At 34.5% G+C, this 22,750-nt stretch overlaps 1 protein-coding gene across 3 annotated transcripts in view; it reads right to left on the reverse strand.

Annotated features, from left to right (window-relative positions):
- The window catches only part of ZRANB3 (zinc finger RANBP2-type containing 3), a 257,489-nt gene that overhangs the window by 161,948 nt on the left and 72,791 nt on the right, over positions 1 to 22,750 (reverse strand). The window lies entirely within an intron of this gene.

A 22,750-nucleotide genomic window follows, 5' to 3' on the forward strand; every position in this document is an offset into this window, starting at 1 on the left:
TTTCAAACTTGTGGGTTCAAATGATCCTCTTGCCTCAGCCTCCCATGTAGCTGGGACTACAGGCATGTGTCACCACTCCTGACTTTCTTACACATTTATAGAAGTAACTCTATTCCTGACCAAGCTACCCCTTTTTTGTAAAGGATGGCAAAAAAGATGCTTGAGGCTAAAAAAGGTCTTCAATACTACACCACTCATGCAAACCATGTGAGGAGAAATACTTGAAAAAACAAACAATAAACATACCTTAACAAAGATTCAAGATAGGAGAAAATGAAAAAAAAATCTAGAAAACAATGAAGCTTGATCATGTGAGAATTTGATGAATGATATACGTTCTAAATAAGGACTCTAGAAACAGGAAGACAATCTGAAAAAAGTGTGCAAAATTGAAGTAAAGTAATGGAGGAGGGGGTGTTAAAATATTCTAAAGCAAAACAACAAACATGATTTGTAATCAGGAGACTAAATGAAAACACCTAGGGAGAAAGATTATGGAGAGAAAAGAGGGTGGAAAAGTGGAGTGGCTCAAATAGTATAGCATTTCAGTTCTGCAAGATAAAAGAGGTGTTGAGATGAGCTGCACAAGATGCACACCATTAACATTACTGTGCAGTTAAAATGGTTAAGATGGTAGATTTTATGTTTGTTTTGTTTGTTTAACCACAATAGGTAAAAAACGCATAGAGAAAAGAAGACATTCACAGTTGGACCCTTGCACTCCAATAATTAGAGGTCACAAAGAGGAGAAGGACCCAAGACAAAAGACTGAGAAGAAGTACTCAGTTAGACACCAAAAGATGTCAAGGTCAAGGCCAGCATAGGCAACTTAGTAAAACCCTGTCTCAAAATAAAATTTTAAGTGTGGGGAGGGGAGATATAGCTCAATGATAGAGTGCTTGCCTAGTATGTGCAAAGCCCTGGCTTCAATCTCCAATACCACAAAATAAATAAGTAAAAGGGAAAATATGGCTAATATATTTATTACTTCATTTTAATTTTATATTATATTTCTTAAAATATAATATAACTTAAAACTGAAGTCTATTTTGTAAAGGGAGGGCTGTCAACAATCACCATTATCCTTGGAAATAAAATAGCTTTTCCCTCATTGAGAAATGGAAATGCGACCCATGTTATAGGGTCTTTAACCTACAATGAAAAAGAATACTTCCTTTGTTAAAGACTATCCACTGTATTTGCCAGACTTGGTTTCGTATACCAACAACTCTACAATTCTATAATAATTTTGCACGTAGTTCAGTTCTCCACTGTAACAAAAACAAATAATATTCTTTGTTCCAAATTCATTGTTAATTGTTTGCACTGTAATTTATCCAGCTTGGCTATAGACATCAAAAAGCAACTTTTCATTTCACTGAATTGTTTCCAAAACCTTGAGGCTCCTTAATCATCTACTTCCAATAGTTTACAACATCCATATCTTTGGATGCTCATGTTTTGTGTTTGTTATTTTTAATTCAATTTCTGATACAGATAGAAAACTGAACAGCATTATCTTTTTTGGAGAATCACTTTATATTCCAGCCATATTTCTATTCAAAGACACATAGAAATGAACAATTTGAATCTAACCTGAACCTTTTCTTCAATTTCTTTACATAAAAAACACCTTTTCTACAACTAACACCCATATCTCTTTTAAGCAGATTATGTATATATAAAAAGAAAATAGTAAAACTCTCCAAAAGAATACTTTGATTATATTTAAAAAATTTAATGAGGTGCATAGATACAAAATAGGCATTCTCACTTTATTTGGAATCTTTAAGTATAGGATTAAAGGCATTGTACCTGAAAACAGTCATCTACTTAATTAATTACCATGCATGGTTCAGGCTCAATAAACTATTATTGCAGAGAGAAGATTAACCTTTCAGACACTCATATGGAATTTTCCATTAGTAAAAATAAATTCCTATTCTTTAATACAGTATATTTGACCAAAGCTACCTTAATTAATGTTAGTTTAATAAATTCTGCCCACTCTTCCCCCAACAGACCAAGCAATATGTACATGGATTCAGAGGATTAAACCACAATAATTTTTTCAGCAACAAAAATTTCTTAAAATATTTTACCCCATAATTATAAAAGCTCAATATGATAAAATGGGCTTTATTTTTTAGTTCTAATTTCATTAACTTTTTGAATTGGTGATATATTCAAAAGCATATTATTTAAGAAATACAAAAATGTACAAAAATGGAAAGTCTCTCACCAATCTTTATTCCTTAAGGATATCTCGGATACTGGCCTCTTACAAGGCCAGTTTTCAATTTCTTGTGTATCTTTCTAGAAATACTTTCTATAAGTGCAAATTATTATATGTTCATAAATAACCTGTTGATTTATACCTTTCCAAATCTAGTTTAAAACCCAAATCTACACAAACGTGTTGTAACATCATGAAAACTAAGAAAAGAAAACAATTTTGGTCAAAACTATGAAAAAAATTCTTGTTTTCCACTAATTTGGAAAATGGCAAGTGCCTTTGTGTATAGTGAGGAAGACTCTGGCTACCATGCATACCTAGCTTGACCTCTTTGTTGTGTCCAGGATAGAATCATCACTTCCTAGAAAAACTTGAGTGGAACTTCTATCTGCTCCTGAGTCTCCTCCTAGCTTTCATATCTGCCTCTTCCCCCAGTACCTCCCATTTTCCCAGCATTCTGGTCCTCAATCCTTTGTCATTTTCACTTCTTATCTCCCCTAAATTCCTGAGGCTATCATGCATTCCCATATTTTTAAGTATATTCATATACAAGTCTTAAATGTACTTTAGGCTATTAGCGTATGTTTCAGATACACACTGAAAAAAATGCTTTGGGACATTTTTCCCCTGGATATTTTGAAGTTATTATTATGTACAATGCATGTTAATACTTGAAATTAAAACTGAATGAACACTAGATTTTTAAAAATCTAAAAAAATTATTTAAACAATGGATTTGAATCTGTGATTCTTACTCTTTGGTCATGAATTTCTATATTGAAACTAAAAAACAATAGAATTTACTTTTTATTAAATACCAAATCAGTCTGTAGCACTTCTATAAAACCTTAAACCACTGCTCTTAATTATAAGCAGAAAATTATATTCATATCCAGCTTCTTAGTCTCATCCATAATATGAAAATGCCTAAACCAAGTAAACCAAGTTGTGATCAAATGAAGTAAAGGAGTACTTTGTAAATGGAAGGGTACCACAAAACTTTTATTGCTATTATAATGGTGATATTAAGCTCTCTTCAATATGAACCAAATAACTGTTCACTCTTGGAAGAAATACTGGTAATGGAAATGAGTAAGTAGCAGAGGATGGAAGTTTCAAATTTAGCTGTTAGGACTGAGGGAATAGTGGCTAACTTTAAAAACTGCTTTTACATAAAGAATCTCACTACTATATATAATTATAATGCACCAGAAACAAATGAACAAACAAATCGAAACCCTGGTTTTACAAACACAGTTTCCATTAGGAGGCAGAGCAAGAACAAAATGGATCTATCACAAAAGGGAATTACTATTACCACATAATTGGTAACAAGAGTGGAATGGTTCCAGAATTGGTTAATTCAGTGGCCTACTCATTTCACTTTTCTACTTTGCTGTCCTTAGCAACTTCAGACATTTATTCTCACCCAGCAGTGTCAGAGTACATGGAAGGTAAGTATTCTCAAAGAATTCTAGAGTCCATTAAGAGTTAAGGGAAGAGAAAGGCTTTAGCTAAAAAAAACTTACATCTGTTGCAATGTTATAACCTTGAAAAACTAGTCAAAATTACAGTGTTTTGTTTCTTTTAGCTCTTTTCACGTTAGGAAACAAGACATGTATAGGAAAGACATAAACGGTTATACTAAATTCAAGGTAAATAAAAGATGCAAGCTACTACAAATAAATCCTTTGAATATGCCAAAAACTTAATGAATTTTTAAAAAGAATTGCTTTTTTTGTTCATGAGTTTTTTAAAAAATTAAACTAGTCTCTAATGCTTGATAATATCTTGAAAATATGCTTCATTAGTCTGGCTCCATTAGCACAAAATTGCCCTAAAACTTTTATGAATAAAGAACAAAACAGGAAATAATCTCTGCATTCTACTTGATGGTTGGGGTGGGGGAAGGTGTATCTCTGCTGTTCTGAGAGAATTATTGCTTTCAGGATGCATAATAATTCCCATTGAGCCATTTTTTCACATGTTAATTTTCACACAATATCTATCCTTGTTTATAAAACTGCAGGTTAAAAAAAAGGTTGATTATTCCTATAGCAATTAGTGGAGAATATTTAGGGCTTAATTAGACTGTAACATTCATTAGAACATTTTGGAGTTAAAAACAAAAATATAGTTTATATTAAAAAATCAGTAAGTTAGATCTGCTTTATCTAGTCTACAGTGATTTTATAAGCAGTAAAAATGATTTACCATATTAAAATCACTTCATTAATAAAGACATGGATGTAACAATATTTAAATGTTGACAGGTAGATGGGGAAATAAGTTGAATTGTTTTAGTACAAACTGAGAGCCTCTCTTAGAATATAATAGGACACTAACCTTTTGTTTACTGATTAGTCTTGTTAGTATAGTTTCATGATTTACTGAATTATGTGTTAAGAAAAACTAAGCATTTCTCTTAGTCTGTATCTTGTGGAAGTGTGGGAATCAATAAGGACAAGTACATATCAAAATGTGTTTTTCAATTTCAGTAACTACCAAGTACATATACCTTTGAGATCAAGCACAGTACTAAGTCCTAAATCTGAGCAAGAAGGGAACATAGAAACAAATAAATATATGAACTGTTTCTGATTTTACTACAGTAGTTTGTTCTAAGGCAGAAGGGAGTTGTCACTTCTATTCAGACATATAACAAAGGTTACACTGAGAAAGACACATTTGAAACATGAAATATTGGCTGAATTCAAGGTTAAAGCACCATACTAGGGCAAGTTCTCATATCTTGGTAATTATCAAAATCTTTTCAAAGGAAAAATGTTCTTCAAAAATTTCAGTTTATTCTTTAAAAATTTATTATGATAAATGCACAACCCAAACTAGGTACAAATTCCCTAAACTTACTGCTTTTAGAAAATGAGAACATGTTTAAAAATTAAATATGATGAACAAATCACAAAATACAGTTCAATTTTATAATATTCAGTTAGTATGATAGATGATATTTTACAGAAAATAAATTGATGCTGAGTTTAATGGACAAAAGAAATAGCCTAATGTGTATTTAATATTTAAGTATTATTCATATCCTGTATTTACTTTTTAAACAACGGGAAACTGAGTTCAGCTGTATATAATAATGGTTAAAAGAGACAGAACTATTTTCCCCACCTCACCAAAGGAGGTATGGAGGTAAAACAGTCCACAGCTGAAGCAGGAAACAAGGATGTCAGTGCTATATCTTTGCGACCTTGTCCTCTCTTGCCTCGTAGATTACAAGACAGCTATTACTGTTAAAGATTTGCAACACTGATGTGGGAAAAAAGAAGAGGACAAAAGAACATGTGCCAACAGACTCAACCCTATCTTAAGTTTTGTGACTTCTAAGGCCTCCTGAATCGCACATCTCACGAAATCATCCCTCACTGAAAGGGAGACTAGAAAATAAGAGTTTCAGCTGTCACATAGACTACCCCACAGGGTGTTTTAGTGAGGGGAAAAAGGGACAAGGGAATTTGAGAAAGAAATAGTAAATTTTGCCTCAACTTTCAAAAGCCAATTTTAAGCACTATGGCCAGTTCTATCACATAAAGATCAAGTCAGCTCTGGGGTGTTATAGAACTTTGCATCAAATAGATATCTATGTAATCAAAAAGAGAAAAAAAATCTTCATTTCATACTTTAGCATCAGAGTTACTGATAACAAATTAGGTTTAAAGTTTGGAAGCTGATAAGGAAAAATGGTTACCTCACAAATATGATGTTTGGATCTGGGGATATAGCTTAGTGATAGAGCACATGCTCAGCATGACCAATGCCCTAGATTTGATCCAAGCAACTCCTAACCCTTGGAATGGGGTGGGGGGGCACCTAATTATTTCTGTAAATAAAGTTTTGAAACACAACTCTGTTGACTCATTTACAAATTGAAAATGACTGCTTTTGTGATAGAATGACAGAACTAAGTAGTTGTGATCTGACTGCATGACCTGTAAGGCCTAACACATTTATTACCAGAAAATATTTGCCAACTCTGCCTTTTAATACATCAATAACCATTTCTTAAAAATTAATGACATGAAGGTTATGATTCGTGGTTTGATAAATAAAAACTTTCTATTAAAATTAGATGAAGAAACAAAATGTGATTTATCAGAACAGTGAACATACAGAACCCACACCAATAGGATGTAATTTAATAGAAGTTCAAATTACTATTTTTGAGTATAAAAACTGAATTAGTAGAAGGTTGAAATTGAAGAAAATAGAATATAACCACTGAAAAATAAACCAGACCCCATATACAGAAAGAGTTACAAGGTCACAGAGATCACCAGTTAGAGGAAAAAGTAGTCTTAAACTGATAGAATCTTGTGTTTCACTTTCCTTATCCAAGTAGTGAAATAGTTTTATTTTTTCCCAAAACATGTTATCTGCATTCTTTAGGAACAGCACTCAAATTATAACTCGATTATACAGAAATATTAAGAAATGTAATATTATAACGTATCTGCAATTATCTTATGATTTATGGTGCCTAAAGAAAACTGTGCTATCCACATGAAAAAGATCATATATCATGATCAAGTTGGTTTCATTCCAGGCATGCAAGGATAGTTCAACAGACACAAGTCAATAAATATAATACACCACATAAACAGGATCAAGAAAATAATCACATGATCATCTCAATAGTTACACAAAAAGCCTTTGACAAAACTCAAGTTCCCTTCACAATAAAAGCCATAAAGTATCATCTAATCTCAATATAATAAAGGCTATCTATGAAAACCCATAACCAGCATTATACTGAATGGGTGAAAATTGAAAGCATTTCCTAAAAAATCAGGAATAAGACAAAAATATAGACTCTCACCATTCTTATTAATATCATCCTTGAAATTTTAGTGAGAAAAATTAGGCAAGAGAAGGAAGTAAAAGGGATAAAAACAGGAAAGGAAGAAGTTAAATTCTCCCTGTTTGCTTATGATCCTATACTTAGAAGATCCAAAGACACCACCAGCAGACTTTTATATTACAGTTAGCAAAGTAATGGGATATAAAATCAACATATAAGAATAAGTAGCTTTTTTATGTACCAACAACAAACTCATTGAGAAAGAAATCAGGAAAACAATTCTATTCATAACAGCTTCAAAAAATAAAGTAGCTAGGAATAAACCTAACCAAGGAGGTGAAGGACCTCTACAATGAAAATTATAAAACACTGAAGAAAGAAACTGAAGAAGATACTAAAAGATGGAAGGAACTCCTAAATTTAAGTATTGGCAAAATTAACTGTCATATTACCAAAAACAGCATACAGATTCAATACAATCACCATCTTTTCAGAGCTAAAAAAAATGATCCTAAAATTTATAAGGAAGCACAAATGCCCTGAATAGCTGAACAATCCTGATCAAAAAAGCAACACTGAAGACATTCTAATAGCCAATTTCAAAATATACTAGAGTTATACTAACAAAAACAACATGACACTGACATAAAAACTGACATGTGAACCAATAGATTAGAATAGAGGACAGAGAGACAAGCCCACACAGCTACAGTCATCTGATTTTTGACAAAGGTGCCAAAAATACAACTTGGAGAAAAGAGCCTCTTTAACAAATGGTGCTGGGAAAAGTGCATGTACCTAAGTAAGGGTTGAAACTCGATCTCTATTTCTTGCCCTGTAAAAAATCAACACGAAAAGTATCAAAGACCTAAATATAATTATGATCTGAAACTTCTAGAGAAAAACATAGAGGAAACACTTCAAGATACAAGTATAGGCAAGGACTTCCTAAACAACTCAGGAACTAATAGCAACAAATGGAACTGCATCAAGTTAAAAACAGAAAAAGAAACAACAGAATGAAGTGATAGGCTCTGGGGAAAATTTTTTTTTTTTCCAACAGAATTTTAATATCCAGAATATATAAAGAATTTTAAAAACTTAACACAAAGACAACCCAATCAATAAATGGGCAAATGAACAGACATTACTCAAAAGAAGTACAAATGGTCAATAACTACATGAAAAAATGTTCAATGTCATTAGGTATCAGGAAATGCAAATCATAACTATATTGAGATTTTATCTCACCCCAGTCAGAATGGTTAATCAAGAATTAAAAAACACAATAATGATGACACAAGGGTATGAGAAAAAAGTAACCCTATACACTGATGATGGGAATGTAAATTAGTATAGCCAGTAGGGAAATGAATATAGAGATTTCTTTAAAATAAAAATAAAACTATCATATGACTCAACTATACCATTCTTTAGTATATACACAAAGGAATTAAAATTAGCATACATTAAGATACATGCATAACCATGTTTATGGTGGCTCAATTCACCAAAGCCAAGATAGGAAATCAACCTAGGTACCATCAATGCATGAACAAATAAAACACACACACACACACACACACACACACACACACACACACACACACACACACACGAGCATTATTTAGCCAAAAGGGAAGAATGAAACCATGCCAATTTCAGGAAAATGGATGGACCTAGAGATCACCATATTCAGCAAGCTTCAGAAAGACAAGTATCAAATATTCTCTCATAAATGGAATCTAGAAAAGAAAAAAAAGAAAAGTAGAAGGGAGACTATTAGAGATGAAGAAAGGATCAGGGGAAGGGGCAAGAGGAGGGTAAGAAGAGGTAATGGGGGAGTGGATATAATCAAAGTAAGCTATATGGATGTATGAATATTCCATAATGAAACCCATTATTCTGTATAATTAAAATGCACTAAAAAAGAGAAACTCCGCTGCCTAACCTTGTGTATGTCCCTCTTTCAAGAATATACATGCCTATAAAAAGTCAATGCAGGAATCGAGGTGTGATAGTCAATCAACTCTAATTTATATGTACACACTTTCATTCCTTTTGAGTGCATCACAGTAAATAAGTCTTACTCTAAACCTTGAGTTAGTGATCTTATTTCCTACAAGAGTTCAGAACCTGTGACTTTCAGTTGATAGCACATTTAATATGTCATTTGTTGAAATACATTTTAAAAAACTAGTGCTGTGGTTGTAATTTAAAGTCACTGTATTTCTTTTTTTTTAAATTTTTTTCTAGCTGTTGATAGAGCTTTATTTTATTCATTTATTTTTATGTGGTGCTGAAAATTGAACCCAGTGCTTCATACATGTTAGGCAAGTTGCTCTACCACTAAGCCACAACTCCAGCCCTAAAACCACTGTATTTCTGGTCTAATGCACATATGCTTATAAATTCATAGACCTCTAGAAGGATGCATAAGAATATGGCTTTTAGGTCAATACTATACTTTTCTCATTATAAGAATGTTGGGTTAAGATGCTGCTATTGCAGATATTGCTATCATAGCCCGGAAGTCTTTTTTCTGGGAACACTGCAGCCTAACCAATGCTGCAGCCCCCAACTCAGTCTTCGCCCACAGCACAGTTATTGGCACCCAAAGGTCTTTTCCCCTGCAAGGCTATTGCCTACACCGCTGCTGCGGAAGCCACTCCTACTGTTGCCCAGAGGTCCACTGCCAGAATGCCTACAGGTCTGGTTACACGCAGCTGCCACCATCTTGGGATGCCAGTTAGCACCTGGGGGACCAGAGGACCTGCGGTATGGTGCCACAGCCATCTTGGAGCACAACCACCTCTGTTTGGGAACACTGGCCAAAACATGGAGGTTCAGTATCAGAGTGCCTGCAGGGTTTGCTGTACCTGGACTCCTCCTACTGGGAGTGCTGATGACCACTATCTTGCAGCCTTTCAGGGTTGCTCCTCTATGTGAGTGAATGCCTGGTGATCCCTCTGCAAATTGGAACAGCACTGATATCTTGGGACTCCAGTGTGGTCAAGCTTGGATTATCTAAAACCCAGATCGGTGGGATACTAACTGGGTCGGTGTGGGCTGGTCTGGGCTGGGCGATCCCATGAACAATCAGAGACAGGAATGACAAAACTTTGAACTCTGAAGCAAAGTGTTGTTCAGTTTTCCATGGAGCTTTTTGTTTGTTCGGTTTGGTTTTGGCTTTGTTTTTAATTATTTTTTTTTTCCTCTTCTCTAACATCTCTACTATTTTTGGGACCGGGTATTTTTCATGCATCAGTTGTTGAAGACTATGGTGTATGAAAGTATTTTGCAGTTTTGTTGTGTGTTCTTATATTTTTAATTTTTTATTGTATATATTTTTCCTCTTGCTTGTCTGTTTTCCTGGATTCTCTTTCTCCTAACAGTCAGTCTCTGTCAATTCCTCTTCCACTCTTAACTGTAGATATTTTCTTCTGGTTTCTCTCTTCTTCCCTCATGAACATCATGTCCTGTACCACTTTCATACTCTGTCCCAACACGTGGAATTGTGAAGCCTTTTAGCAAATTTGCTGTGTATAGTGTGGACAGTAATTGAACTCATCATTTCTGTGTGTTATGAGAAAACTGAAAGTCTTGATAGAATCTAGGGGGTTTGGGGCTGTGTGTTGTTTGCATTGGGTACTGTTAATGTTGGTCTTCCCCACCCCCCTGAAGTCGAGGTGCTGGAAAGCTTCAGGACACTGTAGTTCTGCAGGTAGAATTGGTGCTACCTTAGATCCATACTGCTAGATGGGAAAACACACGAACATGAAAAAACAAAGAAATAAGGTGCCTCAGACAAACCAAGATGCACCAATGACAGAATCCACTGACAACACAGTAGGAGAAATGTCAAGGAAGAAGCTTAGAATGCACATGGTTTCAACTGATCTGCAAATTAAAGAATAGGATAAGGATGAAATCAAAGAAAAAACAGAAAGTGAAAGATCACTTCAACAAAGAGTTAGAGATTGTGGAGGAAAAAACAAGCGAAATCCTCAAAATGAAGGAATCAAAAACTAAATTATAAAAAAGTAGAAAGCACCACCAACAGACTAACTTCTTAGAAGAAAGAACCTCTCGGAATGAAGACAAAATACATAATCTTAAAAAGAGAGTTGACCGTGTAGAGAAGAGGGGAAAAAACCATGAACAGAACATCCAAGAATTATGGGATGACATGAAAAGACAAAATTTAAGAGTTATCAGAATAGACAAAGGAGGGGAGAAACAAACCAAAGGAATGCACAATCTTTTCAATGATATATCAGAAAATCTTCCGAGTCTAAAGAATAAAATGGAAAATCAAAAGCAAGAGTCTCACAGGAACCCAAACGTACAAAGTTACAGCAGAACTACACGAAGACACATTATAATAAGAATGACTAACACAAAGAATAAAGATAAAATCTTAGGGTCATGTGAGAAAAAAATCAAAATACATCTAGGGAGAAACCAATTCAGATCTCAACTTATTTCTCAACCCAGGCCCTCAAAGTTCAGGAATAATATATTTCAAGTTCTGAAAGAAAATGAATGCCAATCAGAATTTTTTTTAAACTATTTTTTTTAGATCTTGATAGGCCTTTATTTTATTCATTTATTTAAATATGGTACTGAGAATCAAACCCAGTGCCTCACAGATGCTAGGCAAGCACTCTACCACTGAGTCACAACTCTAGCCCCCAACCAAGAATTATATATCCAGAAAAATTGTTTCAGGTTTGAAGATAAAATAAAAACCTTCTATTATAAACAAAAGTTAAAAGAATTCACAATGAGAAAGCCTGCACTACAGAACATACTCAACAAAATATTCCATGAGGATGAAGTGAGAAAACAAAGTGAAAACCAGCAAAGAGGAACAATGCTAAAGAAACAGTCAACCAAAGTATAAACTAATTCAAATTGAAAACTAGAAATAAACCAAAAGGACCAAGAACACAACTCATATCTTAATAATAGCCTTGAAAGTTGAAGACCTAAACTTATCAATTGAAACACAAGACTGGCAAATTGGATTGAAAAACAAGATCCAACAATATGCTGTCTCTAGGAGACTCAGCTCATAGGTAAAGACATCCACAGACCCAAGGTGAAAGGATGGGAAAAAACATCACTCACATGGACCACATGAACAAGCAGAATTTTCTATCTTTATATCAGATAAAGAGGATTTCAAACCAATGTTAATCAGAAGGGACAAAGAAGGACACTTCATATTGCTTAAGGGAATTATACATCAACAAGATGTAAAAATCATAAATATTTATGTCCCCCAAAATGGAATATCTACATATAGCAAACAAACCCTTCTCAACCTCAAGAATCAAACAGACCACAACAAACTAATACTGGGTGACGTTAACATACTTCTCTCACTACAATTAGTAAGAGAACTGAACAAACTAAACAAAGAAACTCTAGATCTAAATAATATAATCAATAATTTAGACTTAACGAACATATATAGAATCATCCATCAATGAGCAAATATACTTTCTTCTCAGCAGCACACAGATCCTTCTCTAAAACAGACCATATCTTAGATCATAAGGCAACTCGTAAGCAAATAAAAACATAGACATAACACCATGCATCCTATCAGAACATAATGGAATAAAATTAGAAATAAATGATAGAATAAAAATAGAAGCTATTCTAACAACTGGAGACAAAATAGTACTCTAATGAATGAAGAATGGATAACACAAAAAATCAGAGATGAAATTTAAAACTACTAAATACTTAAGAGGAAAATAAGAATAGTGATATTTTTGTATGCGATTTGCTAAGATTTTGTTGACAACATTTGCATCAATGTTCATTAAGGATATTGGTTTGAAATTTTCTTTCCTCAATGTGTCTCTGTCTGGTTTAGGTATCAGGGTGATATTGGCTTCACAGAATGAATTTGGGAAGGTTCCCTCCTCTTCTATTTCATGAAATACTTTGAGAAGTATTGGAATGAGCTCTTCTTTAAAGGTTTTGTAGAACTCGGCTGAGAACCCCTCTGGTCCCGGACTTTTCTTTGTTGGTGGGCTTTTGATGACTTCTTCTATTTCATTACTTGAAGCTGATCTATTTAAATTGTGTATGTCCTCCTGATTCAGTTTAGGTAATTCATATGTCTCTAGAAACTTGTTGATGTCTTCAAGATTTTCTATTTTGTTGGAGTATAGATTTTCAAAATAGCTTCTAATTATGTTTTGCATTTCACTCCTGTCTGTTGTGATATTTCCTTGTTCATTCCGAATTTTGGTAATATGGGTTTTCTCTCTCCTTCTCTTTGTTAGTATGGCTAAGGGTTTATCAGTTTTGTTTACTTTTTCAAAGAACCAACTATTTATTTTGTCAATTATTTCTATTGTTTCTTTTGTTTTAATTTCGTTGATTTCAGCTCTGATATTAACTATTTCCTGTCTTCTACTACTTTTAGTGTTGCTCTGTTCTTCTTTTTCTGGGGCTTTGAGCTCTAGTGTTAGGTCGTTTATTTGTTGTTTTTTTCTTCTTTTATTGAATGCACTCCATGAAATAAATTTTCCTCTAAGTACTGCTTTCAGACTGTCCCAGAGATTTTGATATGATGTTTCTTTGTTCTCATTTACCTCTAAGACGTTTTAAGTTTCCTTCCTGATGTCTTCTGTTATCCATTCATCATACAATAGCGTATTATTTAATCTCCAGATGTTGGAGTAGTTTCTGTTTTTTACTCTGTCATTATTTTCTAATTTCAATCCATTAGGATCTGATAGAATACAAGGTAGTATCTCTATCTTCTTGTACTTGCTAACATTAGCTTTGTGGCATAAAATATGGACTATTGTAGAGAAGGATCCATGTAAAAAATACATTAAAAAGATAGTGCACCACGATCAAGTGGGTTTTATCCCAGGGATGCAAGGTTGGTTCAACATCCGGAAATCAATAAATGTCATTCACCATATCGACAGACTTAAAGTCAAGAATCACATGAATATTTCGATAGGTGCAGAAAAACCATTCGATAAAATACAGCATCCCTTCATGCTCAAAACACTAGAAAAAATAGGGATAGTGGGAATATTCCTTAACATTGTAAAGACCATCTATGCTAAGCACATGGCCAATATCATTCTAAATGGTGAAAAACTGAAAGCATTCACCCTAAAAACTGGAACAAGGCAGGGATGCCCTCAGTCACCACTTCTATTCAACATTGTCCTTGAAACTCTAGCCAGAGCAATTAGACAGACCAAGGAAATTAAAGGGATACGAATAGGAAAAGAAGAACTCAAACTATCCCTATTTGCTGATGACATGATTATATATATAGAGGAGCTGGGAAATTCCACAGGAAAACTTCTAGAACTCATAAATGAATTCAGTAAAGTAACAGGATGTAAGATCAATTCTCATAAATCCAATGCATTTTTATACATAAGTGATGAATCCTCAGAAAGAGAAATTAGGAAAACTACCCCATTCACAATAGCTTCAAAAAAAAAAATAAAATACTTGGAAATCAATCTCACAAAAGAGGTGAAAGACCTCTACAATGAGAACTACAGAACACTAAAGAAAGAAATTAAATAAAATCTTAGAAGATGGAAAGATCTCCCATGTTCTTGGACAGTCAAAACTAATATTGTCAAAATGGCCATACTACCAAAAGTGCTATACAGATTCAATGCAATTCCAATTAAAATCCCAATGATGTACCTCACAGAAATAGAGCAAGCAATTATGAAATTCATCTAGAAAAAATAAGAAACCCAGAATAGCTAAATCAATACTTAGCAGGAAGAGTGAAACAGGGGGTATCGCAATACCAGAACTTCAACTATACTACAAAGCAATAGTAACAAAAATGACATGGTATTGGTAGCAAAATGGACAGGTAGATCAATGGTACAGAATAGAGAATATGGACACAAACCCAAATAAATACAATTTTCTCATACTAGACAAAGGTGCCAAAAATATGCAATGGAGAAAAGATAGCCTCTTCAACAAATGGTGCTGGGAAAACTGGAAATCCATATGCAACAGAATGAAACTAAACCCCTATTTCTCACCCTGCACAAAAATCAACTCAAAATGGATCAAGGATCTGGGAATCAGACCAGAGATCCTGCATATTATAGAAGAAAAAGTAGGTCCAAATCTTCAACATGTCGGCTTAGGATCAGACTTCCTGAACAGAACTCCCATAGCACAAGAAATAAAAGCAAGAATCAATAACTGGGATAGATTGAAGCTAAATAGCTTTCTCTCGACAAAGGAAACTATCAGCAACGAGAACAGAGAGTCTACAGAGTGGGAGAAAATCTTTGCCACTCATAATTCAGATAGAGGGCTAATTTCCAGAATATATAAAGAACTCAAAAAACTCTACACCAAGAATACAAATAACCCAATCAACAAATGGGCTAAGAAAATGAACAGACACTTCACAGAAGAAGATCTACAAGCAATCAACAGATATATGAAAAAATGTTCAACATCTCTAGTAATAAGAGAAATGCAAATCAAAACTACACTAAGATTCCATCTCACCCCAATGAGAATGGCGATTATCCAGAATACTAGCAACAATAGGTGTTGGAGAGGATGTGGGGGAAAAGGTACACTAATACATTGCTGGTGGGGTTGCAAATTAGTGCATCCACACTGGAAAGCAGTGTGGAGATTCCGTAGAAAACTTGGAATGGAACCACCATTTGACCCAGCTATCCCACTCCTTGGCCTATACCCAAAGGACTTAAAATCAGCATACTATAGAGATACAGCCACATCAATGTTCATAGCTGCTCACTTCACAATAGGCAGATTACGGAACCAACCTAGATGCTCTTCAATGGATGAATGCATAAAGAAACTGTGGTATATATACACAATGTGATATTACTTGGCCATAAAAAATGATAAAATTATGGCATTTGAAGGCAAATGGATGAAACTGGAGAATATCATGCTAAGTGATATAAGCCAATATTAAAAAACCAAAGGACGAATGATCTCGCTGATAAGCAGATAATGACACATATGAGGGGGTGGTAGGGGGGCAAGAATGGAGGTAGGAGGGACTGTATAGAGGGATAAGAGGGGTGGGAGACGTAGAGGGGGAGAAAAAATGATAACAGAATGAATAAAAACTATTACCCTAGGTAAACGTATGATTACACAAATGGTATGCCTCTACTTCATGTACAAACAGAGAAACAAGATGTATCCCATTTGTTTACAATAAAAATGAATTAAAAAAAAAAGAATAGAGATACAACATATCAAAATCTCTGGGACACCATGAGTGAATGGTACAAAAAAAAAAAAATTCATTGCATTGAGCTCATTCATTTAAAGAAACTCTATGCAGAGAAATTAGGCAAGAGAAGGGGAGAATGAAATAGCAAAGGAAGAAGTCAAATTATCACTGTTTGCCGATGGTATGATCCTATATTTAGAAGATCCTAAAAGCACCACCAGGAGACTACTAGAGCTAATAAACAAATTCAGTAAAGTTGCAGGTTAAAAAAATCAACATATAAAAATCAATAGCTTCCTATACACCAATAATGAATCTTGAGAAAGAAATTAGGGAAATAATCCCATCACAATAGTCTCAAAAGAATAAATAAATAAAATAAATAAAATAAAAACTAACCTTCAGATTTGAAGATGAAATAAAATCCTTCCATGATCAAACAAAAGATAAAAGAATTTACAAATAGAAAGACTGTGCTACAGAATATTCTCAACAAAATATTCCATGAGGAGGAAATGAAAAACAACAATGGGGGTTAGCAAAGGGAGGAACTACCTTAAAGGAAAATCCATTCAAAGGAGAAACCAAGCCAAGTTAAAAACTAAAAACAAGCCCAAATGACTTGGGAATACAAATCATATCCTAAAAATAACATTAATGCCTTAAACTCATTAATCAAAAGACATAGACTGGCAGAATGGATTAAAAAGAAAGACCCAACAATATGCTGCCTTCAAAAAACTCATCTCATAGAAAAAGACATCCTCAGACTAAAGGTGAAAGGATGTGGAAAAAACTAACATGCACATGGACTCAGTAAAAAAGCGGGGGTTACCAACCTTATTTCAGATAAAGTGCACTTCAAGCTGAAGTTAGTCAGAAGGGATAAAGAAGGACATTTCATACTCCTTAAGGGAACCTTAAATCAGGAAGACATAACGATTGTAAATATTTATGCCCCAAACAACGATGCATCCATGTACATCAAACAAATCCTTCTCAATTCCAGGAATTAAATAGACCACAACACAATAATTCTGGGTGACTTTAACACACCACTGTCACCAATGGATAGATCTTCCAAACAAAAACTAAACAAAGAAATCATAGAACTCAATAACACAATCAATAACTTAGACTTAACAGACATATATAGAACATTCCGTCCATCAATGAGCGAATTCACTTTATTCTCAGTAGCACATGGAACCTTCTTGAAAAGAGACCATATGTTATGCCACAAAGGATCCCTTAGGAAATGCAAAAAAAGAGATACTGCCTTGTGTTCTATCAGATCATAATGGAATGAAATTAGAAATCAATGACAAAGTAAAAAACAGAAATCACTCCAACACCTGGAGACTACATAATACGCTACTGAATGAAACGTGGGTAACAGAAAACATCAGGGAGGAGATAAAAAAATTCTTAGAGGTCAATGAGAACAACAGTATAACATATCAAAATCTTGAGGACACTATGAAAGTAGTACTAAGAGGAAAATTAATTGCATGGAGCACATTCAAGAAAAGAATAAAAAGTCAACAATTAAATGACCTAACATTACAGCTCAAAACCCTAGAAAAAGAAGAACAGAGCAACACCAAAAGTAGTAGAAGACAGGAAATAATTAAAATCAGAGCTGAAATCAATGAAATTGAAACAAAAGAAACAATTCAAAATATTGACAAAACAAAAAGTTGGTTCTCTGAAAAAGTAAACAAAACAGACAAATCCTTAGCCACACTAACAAACAGAAGGAGAGAGAAAACTCAAATTACTAGAATTTGTGATGAAAAAGGAAATATCACGACAGACACAACTGAAATACATAACATAATGAGAAGCTACTTTGAAAATCTATATTCCAACAAAATAGAAAATACCAAAGACATTGACAAATTTCTAGAGACATAATCTCCTCCCAAACTGAACCAGGAGGACATACACAATTTAAACAGATCAATATCAAGCAATGAAATAGAAGAAGTCATCAAAAGCCTACCATCCAAGAAAAGCCCAGGACCAGAGGAATTCTCACCCGAGTTCTACAAGACCTTCAATGAAGAGCTCATTCCAATACTCCTCAAAGTATTCCAGGAAATAGAAAAGGAGGGAACCCTTCCAAACTCATTCTATGAAGCTAATATCACACTCATACCCAAACCAGACAGAGACATATGAAGGAAAGAAAATTTTAGACCAATATCTTCGATGAATATAGATGCAAAGATCCTTAACAAAATACTGGCAAACCGTATCCAAAAACATATTAAGAAAATTGTGCACCATGATCAAGCAGGGTTCATCCCTGGAATGCAAGGATGGTTTAACAACCATAAATCAATAAACATTAATCCATAATGTCAGTAGACTTTAAGGATAAGAATCATATGGTTATTTAAATTGACGCAGAAAAAGCATTCAACAAAATACAACACCCCTTCGTGCTCAAAACACTAGAAAAAATAGGGATAGTAGGAACATACCTGAACATTGTAAAGGCTATTAATGCTAAGCCCATGGCCAACATCATTCTTAATGGACAAAAACTGAAAGCATTCCCTTTAAAATGGGAACAAGACAGGGATGCCCTCTTTCACCACTTCTATTCAACATTGTCCTTGAAATACTAGCCACAGCAATTAGACAGACTAAAGAAATTAAAGGGATACAAATAGGAAAAAAAAAGGAACTTAAGCTGTCACTATTTGCTGATGACATGATTCTATATTTAGAGGATCCAAAAAACTCCTCCAGAAAAATCCTAGACCTCATCAATGAATTCAGCAAAATAGCAGGTTATAAAATCAACACACATAAATCTAAAGCATTTTTATACATAAGCAATGAAACATGTGAAAGGGAAATGAGGAAAACAACTCCATTTGCAATAGCCTCAAAAAAAAATAAAATACTTGGGAATCAATCTAACCAAAGAGGTAAAATATCTCTACAATGAAAACTACAAAACATTGAAGAAATTGAGGAAGACCTCAGAAGATGGAAAGAGCTCCCATGTTCTTGGATAGGCAGAATTAATATTATCAAAATGGCCATACTTCCAAAGGCACTATACAGATTTAACGCAATTCCAATTAAAATCCCTATGACATTTCTCATAGAAACAGAAAAAGCAATCATGAAATTCATCTGGAAGAAAAAAAGACCCAGAATATTCAAAGCAATCCTGGGCAGGAAGAGTGATGCAGGAGGTATCACAATACCAGCCTTAAACTCTACTATAGAGCAATAGTAACAAAAATGGCATGGTATTGGCACCAAAATAGACAGGTAGATCAATGGTACAGGACAGAAGACATGGAGACATACCCACATAAGTACAATAACCTCATACTAGACAAGGGTGCCAAAAACTTAAAATGGAGAAAAGATAGCTTCTTCAACAAATGGCGCTGGCAAAACTGGAAATCCATATGCAGTAAAATGAAACTAAACCCCTATCTCTCACCCTGTACAAAACTCAACTCAAAATGGGTCAAGGATCTGGGAATTAGACCTGAGACCCTTCACCAAATAGAAGAAAAAGTAGGCCCGAATCTCCATCATGTTGGCTTAGGACCAGACTTCCTTAACAAGAACCCCATAGCGAAAGAAATGAAAGCAAGAATCAATAAGTGGGATAAATTCAAACTAAAAAAGTTTTTTCTCAGCACAGAAAACAATCAACAATGTGAAAAGAAAGCCTACAGAGTGGGAGAAAATCTTTTCCACACACACTTCAGACACAGCACTCATCTCCAAAGTTTATAAAGAAATGAAAAAACTTTACACCCAAAATACAAAGAACCCAATCAATAAATGAGCTAAGGAAATGGGCAGACACTTCACAGAAGAAGATACACAGGTGATCAACAAATATATGAAAAAGTGGTCATCATCCCTAGTAATTAGAGAAATGCAAATTAAAAACCATCCTAAGATTTCATCTAACTCCAATTACAAAGACTACTATCAAGAACACAAGCCATAACAAATGTTGGAATGGATGTGAGGAAAAAGGCACACTCATACATTGCTGGTGGAGTAGTAAATTGGTGCAGCCACTCTGGAAAGCAGTATGGAGATTCCTTAGAAAACTTGGAATGGACCTACCATTTGACCCAGCTATCCCACTCCTCGGTCTATACCCAAAGGACTTAAAATCAGCATACTACAGTGCTGTAGCCACATCAATGTTCATAGCAGCTCAATTCACAATAGCTAGATTGTGGAACCAACTTAGATGCCCTTCAATTGATGAATGGATAAAGAAACTGTGGTATATATACACAATGGAATATTACTCAGTCATAAAGAAGAATAAAACTATGGCATTTGCTGGTAAATGGATGCAGTTGGAAAATATTATGCCAAGTGTAATAGGCCAAGTCCAAAAAACCAAAGGCCGAATGTTTTCCCTGATAAGTGGATGACAATATATGACTATGGGGGGTAACAGGGGGAAGAGAAGAATGAAGGAACTTTGGATGGTATAGAGGAAAAAGTGGTGGGAGGGGGTGGAGATGGAAAAACAGTAGAATGAAACAGACAGTATTACCCTATATGTTGTATGATTACATGAATGGTATGAACATACATTGTGCATAACCAAAGAAATGAAAAGTTGTACCCCATTTGTGTACAATGAATCAAAATGTGTCTGTAAAAATAAAAAATATTTTAATAAAAAAATAAAAGGAGATCCTGAAAATCCCTAAAGCACCCAGCATCGTACAGATGACCTACATTCTTTCTTGACTGTGTCTCTGCTTTTCTAAATAAATCGTTGTCTGTGCTTGTCAAAAAAAAAAAAAAAAGCAATGATGGAAAAATCACAATATCTAACTTTATACGACAGGACAATAGTAACAAAAACTGCATGATAGTGGCATACAAACAGACACATAGACTAACTGTACAGAATAGAATTCAAAAACAAATTCACACGGATACAGTCATCTGATTCTTGACTAAAGTGCTAAAAGTATACACTGGAGAAAAGACCGTATTTTTAGCAAATGGTGGTAGGGAAACTGGTTATCCATCTGTAGAAGAATGCATGAAAGTCAATTCAAAGTGAACTAAAAGAAGGAAAGAGGAAAAGGTGATGTGATTTCAGTAGAGTAGAGGAAAGGAACCACTGGGAGGGTAGAGGAAAAGGCAAGGGGAAATACTGGAGAATTATACTGGCAAAATTATATTGTTGAGTGTGTGCATTACAAATATGTAACAATGAATTCCGCCATCATATACAACTATAATGTACTAGTAAAAAAAAAAAAAAGCAGGTTGGTGGGTGCAGACAGTGAGAAAACATCCGAAAAATCCAAAGAGAAGAACCTTCAAAAAAATACTGACCAATAGTTTTCAAATGTATCAGGGTCGTGAAGATAAGGAAAGACTGAGAATCTGTCATTGATTGGAAGAGAATAAGAAAACACAACAATTAAATATAGTTTCCTGTATCAGATTAAGGACCTAAAACAAGCCACAAACTGGAAGAAAATATTTTCAAATCTTTTTTCTGATAAAAGATTCATGGGCTAGAAATATAGCTCACTGGTAAAGTACTTGCCTAGCATTTGTCAAGACCTGGATTTACTCCCCAGTAAAATGAATACACACACACACACACACACACACACACACACACACACACACACACACACTCATAACCAGAATGTATGAAGGATTCATTTAATAAGACAATCCAATTTAAAAGATGTGAACTGATACTTCACCAAAGAAGATATGTAATGGCAAACAAGCTTGTGACAAGTTACTCAACAGCATTAATTACATGGCAATGCAAATTAAAACCACAGTGAAATGCCACTATACATCCAATAGAATGGCTATACCCCAAAAGACAAAACCAACTGCTGATGACGATGTGGAGAAACTGGAACACTCACACGCTGACAACAAAAATAGCAATTACATCGCCAAATTACAGTCATTTCAGAAAACTAATTGGACATTTTTAAATTTTTGACCCTAAGGTTTGAATCTATGGCCTCAGAACTCTGCGGCTAAGCTATACTCTCAGCTCCTATTTGGGATTTCCTTCTTTCTTCTCTATCGTCCTCCATTCCTTTCTCCTCTTCCTTCCTTTTTTTTTTTTTTTTTGAAATGGGATCTCACACCGTGTTGCCCAGGTTGGTCTCAGAACTAATGGGCTCAAGTGTGATCCTCCCACCTCAGGCTCTGAGTAGCTAGGACTACAGGGATGTGCCCCTACACCTTGTTGCAGTGTTTCCTTCTTTCTTTTTTTCCTTCTTCCTTCCTTCCTCCCTCCTTTCTCTTCCCTTTTCCTTCCTACCTCCCTCCTCCCTTCCCTTCCATCCCCCTCCCTCTCCTCCCCTCCCCTCCCTTCCCTTTTGTTTTTTTTAACACTGGGTTACATCCCCAAAACATTTTTATATTTAAT

Source organism: Sciurus vulgaris (assembly GCF_902686455.1).
Source record: "Sciurus vulgaris genome assembly, chromosome: 3".
Classification (NCBI taxonomy): Eukaryota; Metazoa; Chordata; class Mammalia; order Rodentia; family Sciuridae; genus Sciurus; species Sciurus vulgaris.